Source organism: Limulus polyphemus, unplaced genomic scaffold (genome assembly GCF_000517525.1).
Source record: "Limulus polyphemus unplaced genomic scaffold, Limulus_polyphemus-2.1.2 Scaffold10646, whole genome shotgun sequence".
NCBI classification, from domain to species: domain Eukaryota; kingdom Metazoa; phylum Arthropoda; class Merostomata; order Xiphosura; family Limulidae; genus Limulus; species Limulus polyphemus.
In genome coordinates this window covers 1-9334 of record NW_013676256.1, presented here as the reverse complement: position 1 = coordinate 9334, position 9334 = coordinate 1, and the positions used below count along the sequence as shown (strand labels likewise).

Below are 9334 nucleotides of genomic sequence, written 5' to 3'. Positions count from 1 at the left end.
CATTGTTACACCACGAGATCAACGTGTAGTTTCTCTCCGACCACGATACAAAAGAAGACAACCCTGACTTATCCAAGTACCCGAAACAGCCTGAAGTCCACTACCACCGTCTTCCAGTATTGTTACACCAGAGATCAACGTGTAGTTTCTCTCCGACCACGATACAAAAGAAGACAACCCTGACTTATCCAAGTACCCGAAACAGCCTGAAGTCCACTACCACCGTCTTACAGTATTGTTACACCAGAGATTAACGTGTAGTCTCTCTCTGACCACGATACAAGAAAAGAAGACAACCCAGACTTATCCAAGTACCCAAAACAGCCAGAAGTCCACTACCACCGTCTTCCAACATTGTTACACTAGAGATCAACGTGTAGTCTCTCTCCGACCACGATACAACAGAAGAAGATAACCCTGACTTATCCAAGTACCCGAAACAGCCAGAAGTCCACTACCACCATCTTCCAACATTGTTATACTTGAGATCAACGTGTAGTCTCTCTCCGACCACGATACAACAGAAGAAGACAACCCTGCCATCCCAACCTCTAACATTACATGTAGAAATATAGTTTCGCTAGTTTTTACATGTATGTGTAACAATCTTTCCTTTCAGATATCCAGTTGGGTAACTGGTTGGATAGATAAATCGGCATCCAACCAGTGAAAGTAGATTTTCTCTGGGTACTTCGGTTTCACCCCAAAACTAAATTTAATCAGGCATCGGACTTAAATACTGAACTCAATCTAATCACAATGCCACTTGGAATATTATCATGAAATAAATCAATACGAATTTCAAAACTGGGTACTTGCGTGACATGCTTCGGTCTCTTCAAACACCGGACAATCTCAACCAGTGAAGTTAAGAAGTCCTATATGCCTTTCTCCGACCTTCTTCACAGCTTCCTTCCTTTCTTTAAATATTTCATTCAGCTAGATACAACTCATGTACCTGAAATCCTACACATTTGGAGTCAAACAATTACATCTGCGGGGTTGAAGGGGACGATGATTCGTGAACACCTCAGTTGGGAAGAGCCGGCAACTCTCGTGTTGTGTTCTCCTTCCTTCGAGCAAAATCTTGCCACGTTTAGTCCCCCCCTCTCCCCTCAGTGAAACTTGAGGCTAAATGACCATTCATTTTGTACCACAAGATTGATTATAATAGCGTTTCTCAACCTTTTCAGTAGTATGGTCCACTTAACCTCACCGCAGAAAATTACAGAAGTATGATACGTATAGTAATGTGATCCCATAGTGACTATTATGGATTAATGTCAGTGACGTTAATTTACAGTTTATATTTTGTTAGGTACTATGTAGTTTGCATCATGATTTTGCTGTATTGCAATATTTTTTAATATTGTCTTCTAATCTTAAACCTTTTCGCGGCCCACCAGTGAGCCAAGACCCACCTATTGGGAAACACTGGTCATTATAAGACACTAGGTGTAGCTGACGTTTTATTTCGTAACAGTAGTTCTGCCTTGTTGTATAATACAACAAATTCCGATTCTCTATCGTTTTATGTCATGTAGTTTAAAACCACAAATTAATCTGTTGTTTATAAAAAAAAATTATTCCAGCAATAAATTCAAGCTGTAGATGTTGATAATAAAGAAAGAAGTACGTGTTGAGCTTTTGTTACACTGGACTAAACACATCAAGTATACAGCTGATCTTATATAATCCTAATAGCATGCTTCTATTTCTAACAAATGGACTTGGCATTGGTCATTTCAACCTGATCAGCACCTTATGCTATATATATATATATATATGGCTAAATGGTCAGGCCAGAGATCCCAAAGTTAAAGGTATAATTATCTTTAATGATCTGAGAGTTGACAACTAGCCAGCAGTACATTCTATCTGAATAGCAGGATTGACTGTTACAGCTATAATGCCTTCATAATGTGTTGAGTGTGGCTGGAATCTTGGACCCTCCAATCTGCAGCTCAGTTTGCTAACCATTAGTGCACACCTGGTTCTTGGCAAATTGATTCTCAATACACAGAAAGAAAACAAATATATATATTTATAAAGGTAAGTAAATACTGTTCTACCATTTGCTTATCTGTGACACTTATTCATCACTGTACTTGTCATTTATTTCCAAAACTTCACTACGTTTTGTTGTTTATAGGATTAAAGAGGTTTAAAAATTGTCATAAATAAAAATTACACATTGTGTGTACATATATATATCAACAAAAAAAACCCTGGAAACTGGTTAGTTTGTGAGCTGTAAAGGTTTTATCTGTTGTTCCCAGTATTATTAAGTCACAACCAGGAACTGTACATGAGTGGAGTGACTTTCTTAAAAAACAAGTTAAAACACAAACTGCTAATAATATCTTTACAGCCTTTTGTAAGTGAAATCTACATTCAATTCTATCTACTTCTAATCTAACAATCTCCTCCTTGAATATAAAATAATTTAATAAGACTGCAACAAAAGTGACATGGATAAAATCTACAAGCGAGATCTAACGCATGCGAGAAAATACATATATATATATCTTGGTATGAAATTCATGAGTAGCCTTCACAAAACAGTAGTACCAATGGAAATATATTTAAAAGAAGTTTTACAGAAATTAGTCATCAAGGAAGTACACAGTAACTCTACTTTTTCACAATTTTCCATGTATATTCAAGTTTGTTCTCAAATCACAATACATCACTACAATCTGGTGGGATTTTTATACAATGTAACCAAATTAGTATATTTCCTATCACAGATACAATCTAATAACTAGATTCCTGCAGGATAGTATCATCGAACAGTTTTGTGATCAAATAGGAATGCAAAGTCAAAAACATATTTGGAAAAAGTGGTCAATGAGGTCATAGATGCTACAGCCTTTAAAACCAAGAAAATTATGTACACTGAATTAGGCTTAAAGAAGCATCAATGTTCAGCTCATGTTTAAAGATATTACAGCTGTAAAAAGATCAAGATAAGTTTAAACCCAGATAACTCACTTAGCACCACCTTAACGAATCTGCTGTGTTTCCAATCTTGTTTTGAACACAACATCAGAAACAGCAAAGTTACGAAAGTGACGAGCAATAATCCAAAAATTCAGTTGATCTCAATCACTCTAACAGCCCCTAATAATGCCCCCCCCTCCCCCATACACACATAAAATAAAAAATAATCTATCACTTTCAACATCATGGAATCGATGTCCACTGAATAATTGATTAAAGTAACTGCAGAACACCGTTAGCTTGTCACAAAATGTATTAAAGTGGACTATTTTTAATTCATGGTATTCTACTTTAAAATACCATTCATATTAACTAGTTCTAATAAACGGTAATTCACGTTTAGAGAAAGTTTGACTCCTATCATGATGAATAGGAAACTTTGGCTAGTAACCCATAGATGCCACACAAAGGACACTTACAAAACCTTCCTTCTTCCGGAGTGTGTCTGTATATATTCCTTTCTGTAAGAGAAAATATCTTTCATTTGTTACAAGAGATTACTGAATAATTCTGGGACAGTCAATGATTAAAAAGTATTTTTAACACATTGCATTTGAAAAGCAAATCATTATTAAGCTTATAATGACAAAAATGCAGTACAGAATGAATACAAACATCTTTAATCAATCATAAGTTTAGGATTACAAAATGAAGTTTTACAAAACCTTATATTACTAAAACAATGAGATAAAAAAAATCACCAAACCAACTTTATTTTCATAACAAATACACATGTCCAAAGCAATAAAAGAAACTTAAGTAATACATGTTACTTCAAGATCTCCGTATATATAACCTTTCATAATCCACCAAAATACAAGTAAATAAAAGGTTATCTTTCAGTTACCAAACACATAAGCATATGAAAACTCCAATTATAACTGATAATGCAAATTTTGTATAGTGAATAAACTAAGACAAACAAAATACTCATACAATCAGAAACTTTAACATCCAGTTCCAAGTCTTTTTTCAGTGACAACTTGTTAGTCTTAATATATATATATATACCTTTTTAAAGTACAAAAAATAGCAACTAGGATTTGAGCCAGCATATTACTTTAAAATAACCCCAAAGCAGTAGTCCCTCTAGTTATTCTGCTTTGTGTAAAGTTAGAAACAGAAGCAATACGTAGAATGGCTAATAAAACAATTATCATCCAGAAATCTCATTTAGAATATGTTACCATACATTTCACTTCAAGTAACAGACTTTACTGGGTTGATAGTATCATCTCCATAGACACTGCTGTAAGTCTTGTGGTTAGAGTATAACTGCAGTTTGTGGACCTACCAAGTAACAGAGAGACAATAAGTGTAAAGCATATCTACTAAATAGTGTTGGTGTTACAGCATACTACTAAATAGTGTTGGTGTTACAGCATATCTACTAAATAGTGTTAGTGTTACATCATATCTACTAAATAGTGTTAGTGTTACATCATATCTACTAAATAGTGTTGGTGTTACAGCATATCTACTAAATAGTTAGTGTTATAGCATATCTATTAAATAGTGTTAGTGTTACATCATATCTACTATATAGTGTTGGTGTTACAGCATATCTACTAAATAGTTAGTGTTATAGCATATCTACTAAATAATGTTAGTGTTACAGCATATCTACTAAATAGTGTTAGTGTTACAGCATATCTACTAAATAGTGTTGGTCTTACAGCATATCTACTAAATAGTACACTGAAACACTTAAACTCTCTGATGAAGCTGTGGTTACCTGGGAGGACAAAATATCTCCAAGGTGTCTACAAACACAGCATATTGTTGGAAGAAGGCAAGACATTAGAAACAGCAGCATTATGATGCTGTCCCAAATAACGTGTATTCTTACTTAACAAACACATCTTAAGATTCAAATTTTACAAAAATTCAAAATGTATATAAATCTATCAAACTTGCACACTTATGTTACATAACCCAGTATTAAAGACATTATTTACATAACTTTTGTTAACCTGCTAAAGAAATAATAGATGTTCTCTTGATATATTTCCCAATATAATCTCAAAGCAGTTAAAAAACAGACAACAAATTTGCAAGTAAAACATTTCATTAATGGGCTACTTTACATTTTTGAAATATAATTAATTGCTTAATAATACATTTGTACACAGAATCTCTGGAGCATTCAGAATAACCAATAATTAAAATACACTGCTTTTAAGACTTTTTAATTTCTTTCTTCAGAAAAATCCAAACCATAAAGCTGAGTTAATTTTTTACCCCACGACTGAAGTATTAAGAGGCTAAGTAACATGATTACTTTGAAAACTGGTGTTTCAATAAAATGTTTCATCTAGTTTTTAGAACAGCATGGTTTTTCATTTTGTGAAATTAAACAATAAATTAACAATTTCACAGTAGAGTTAAAACTGGAACCAACATCATTAGAGAACAATAACAGTTTCACAATACAGTAAAAACTGTAACCAACATCACTAAAGAACAATAACAGTTTCACAATACAGTAAAAACTGGAACCAACATCACTAGAGAACAATAACAGTTTCACATTACAGTAAAAACTGGAACCAACATCACTAGAGAACAATAACAGTTTCACAATACAGTAAAAACTGGAACCAGCATCACTAGAGAACAATAAGTTTCACAATACAGTAAAAACTGGAACCAACATCACTAGAGAACAATAACAATTTTACAGTACAGTAAAAACTGTTATTGTTCTCTAGTGATGTTGGTTCCAGTTTTTACTGTATTGTGAAACTGTTATTGTTCTTTGGTGATGTTGGTTACAGTTTTTACTGTATTGTGAAACTGTTATTGTTCTCTAGTGATGTTGGTTCCAGTTTTTACTGTATTGTGAAACTGTTATTGTTCTTTAGTGATGTTGGTTCCAGTTTCACAATACAGTAAAAACTGGAACCAACATCACTAGAGAACAATAACAGTTTCACAATACAGTAAAAACTGGAACCAACATCACTAGAGAACAATAAAGTTTCACAATACAGTAAAAACTGGAACCAACATCACTAGAGAACAATAACAGTTTTACAATACAGTTAAAATTGGAATAAACATCACAAGAAAACAGTAACAGTTTTAAAATCTATATAAAACATGAAACAATAACAATCGTAAACCTGGATCGATCTCTGTATCGGCCATTGATAATGATCTAATTTAAAGAATTTCCCGATGTTTTCCGATCCCATTTTTAAGAAGATCAGATTGGTAAGTTTGTTTACCTATGAAAATATGCGATATATCCAGGCAATTGTATTCATTGTATTCTGATGAAAATGTGTCATTTTTGTAGTCTGATAAGTGTGTGATTCACATTTTGAAACTTGAAACACTTCTCTAGTATATATATATATTAGGGACGTTCGGAACACACAAATGCAGATTGTCAAAATCCAATCATGATAACGGCTGATCGTGGGTGCATCTGCACCAATCCAATATTTCACTCAGGTCACTGGCTTAAACACTAGAGAATAATAATAACAACACTTTTCTTTGCTTATTCTGCTTGTTTGTTAGCATACAATTTCACTGATTTTTAGAAAGACGTTTCAATTTTAAAGAAAAAAACTGGAAAAAGCCAGAGATGTGACTGCAGACTCAACATGTTTTCCAGCAGAAGGCATCACTGTTAGAGTTTGCCATAAAAAAAATGACAAAAGATCTTGAGACTACTAAGACCCTTAGTCTTTTAAAAGAGGATATAGTTCAAAACAAGGAAATATAAAAGATTCAATTCATAGATAATCACCCCTAGAAAACATTTCCACAAGTGCTGCTTAAACCCTAAAAACAATATACTGAAAAAATGAACATAAAAAGGCAACTGTACTGTTTTGAAAACCAACATTTAGAATTATTTGTCTGTTTCTTACTATAAAACCACACAATGAGCAATCTATACTCTGTATACCATAGAGAATCAAACCTAAACTTTTAGTGTCTTAAGTCCTGAAACTTAACACTGTCCCACCAAGGGACACGCATATAGAACAGAAGTGTTTGCAGAAGGAACAATTTCACTATGTCAATATAATAACTCAAAAGATAAGTTCATCAAAAAATTATGTTTTATAAATAAAGTTCAGGCATTCTAAAATTGGCAAGTAACAGATACAACTATATATGAAGAAGTATTTGATGAATAACATGAAAAACAGAAGACAGAGAACAAATAACAAAAGATTAACAACACAGAGAGCAAAAGGCTGACAATATAAAAAAAAAGAAGATTGACAACATTAAAGAATGGCAGCATACAGAACAGGAAACAGACAACACAGAGATCAAGATAAAGCACACAGGCCTGATAACATCGAAAACAGGAAACATGAAATTGACAACATCATTAACACAGAATTGATAACAAAAGATCAAGGACAGACGATTTACAACATTATGAATACAAGATTGATAACATAGAGAACAGGAAACTAACAAGAAATAGGAGACTGACAACATTAATTCAAGAACATGATGAATTTTAAAACAGTTGTGTGCCATAAACCTCAAGCAGAAAGATTTATAATGTCACTTCATTTGTATATTTTTTAAAATACAAACTTGATTGAAAACTAAATATTCTGTAGGTCATTCATAACATTTTTTGTCAGAGAGTAAAAAGTATGTGATTAACATTACTCATCATTACAGACAAAATCAAAAGGTATACTTCAAGGTTACACGAACTGAATCAGATCTGATTTAGATGACCTTCCAAGGTTACACAAATTGAATCAAGTCTGATTTAGGTGAACTTCCAAGGTTATACAAATTGAATCAGACCTGATTTTGGTGAACTTCCAAGGTTACACAAACTTAATCAGGTCTGACTTAGGTGAAATGGGTCATCCTCTGCTAATTCTCCAAAGCCTGTAACATCATTGCCGTGTTGACAAAACATCTTGTGGTTCTTCAGCACTTCCAATCTGCTGTATCCTTTATGACAGATTTCACACACAAACTTCATCCTGAATGATTGAGGGCGCTTCTTACAGTGGTACTGCTGATGTCTTAGCAAGTGGGTATTCCTCGAGAAAGTGGAGCAACACCAAATACACTGGTATCTTACTGAAACTGAAAAAAAAATTATAAAGTATCCCCCTGTCTCTAAACAACATAGAACTAAAGACTTCAAGATATATGAAACCAACTTACTGTATATCCTATAAACTTTGCTTGTCCTTTCAAGATTTGAACAACAGCATGTTTAATTATGTACCATCACTTTTAAATTCCATTTTTCATAATCAATAATATCACATACACACAACTATATTCTTATTGTACTCTTAATACATAAAAGGAATACACTGTGTTGAATTTCATCACATGGACATCCAGGTTCAAACTCTACAAATTACTTCAATGTTATTTCATGTACCAAGAATTAGAACACAGTATCTGCATGTAGAAAGATAATTATAAAGAAAACTCCAACAGCTAAAACAATTATATTTTAACAACTACTTTTTCAAGGAGAAGAAATTTCACCAATAACTTAAGTCTTGTTGCCTATTGCCTCAGGATGCTACCACTGATGCTGTAACAACGTTTTGTAGCACTGAGGTGCTGAAAACAAACTGAACAAATTCAAAATCTCTGTATACAATGGAACCATGCATGCACAGCACTCTCACACATCAAACCTGGTTCCAACATCCTTGGATGCTGTGGTTAAACAAGCAAAATGCTGTATGCAAAATGTTCTGTAAATAAAGTTAAATATTTTAGAAACTCTAATATAACTGACTTAGATCTTTTGTATCTCAAGCTTGCTAAATCTCCTTTACTACTTTACTTTAAGTATCAGAACTAAACAACAGAACAAAAACAATTTTTTACCTTTACAAAATAAAATAAACAATGTATACGTGTATGTTTTAAGTTTTTCCAAGAATGCAGAAACATTTCAAAATTATCACCAAAATGTTGTGGTTTCAACCAAATGGAATACTTATGGTACTATAAAAACAACAGTGGGAGGATAAGAAGTGAATGAAACTGATATGACCAACAAACTGTTTGAGTTAGTCGTCTCAGCATGAGAATAACAATCTCACAAAACTACTGGCCTAGCTATCCAACTTTTCTTCTAACCTGATTAGATCATGAATGAAATTAAAGGTTTTGTAAATACACACACCTAACTAAATAAGTGTTGTATGCATAGCTACACAAACATAGGTTTTGTACGTATCTAAACAGACATTCCTACACAAACATAGGTTTTGTACGTATCTAAACAGACGTTCCTACACAAACACAGGTTTTGTACATATCTAAATAGACATTCCTACACAAACACAGGTTTTGTACATAT

General features: G+C 33.1%; 1 long non-coding RNA gene across 1 annotated transcript; it reads right to left on the bottom strand.

Moving 5' to 3' along the window:
• Window positions 1-3607: 3607 nt before the first annotated feature.
• On the bottom strand, window positions 3608-9294 carry LOC111083676. The gene is made up of 2 exons (XR_002609176.1): window positions 7798-9294; window positions 3608-4293 (listed from the first exon to the last, which is right to left on the bottom strand). It is a non-coding gene; the product is annotated as an uncharacterized LOC111083676 (long non-coding RNA).
• Window positions 9295-9334: the final 40 nt, after the last annotated feature.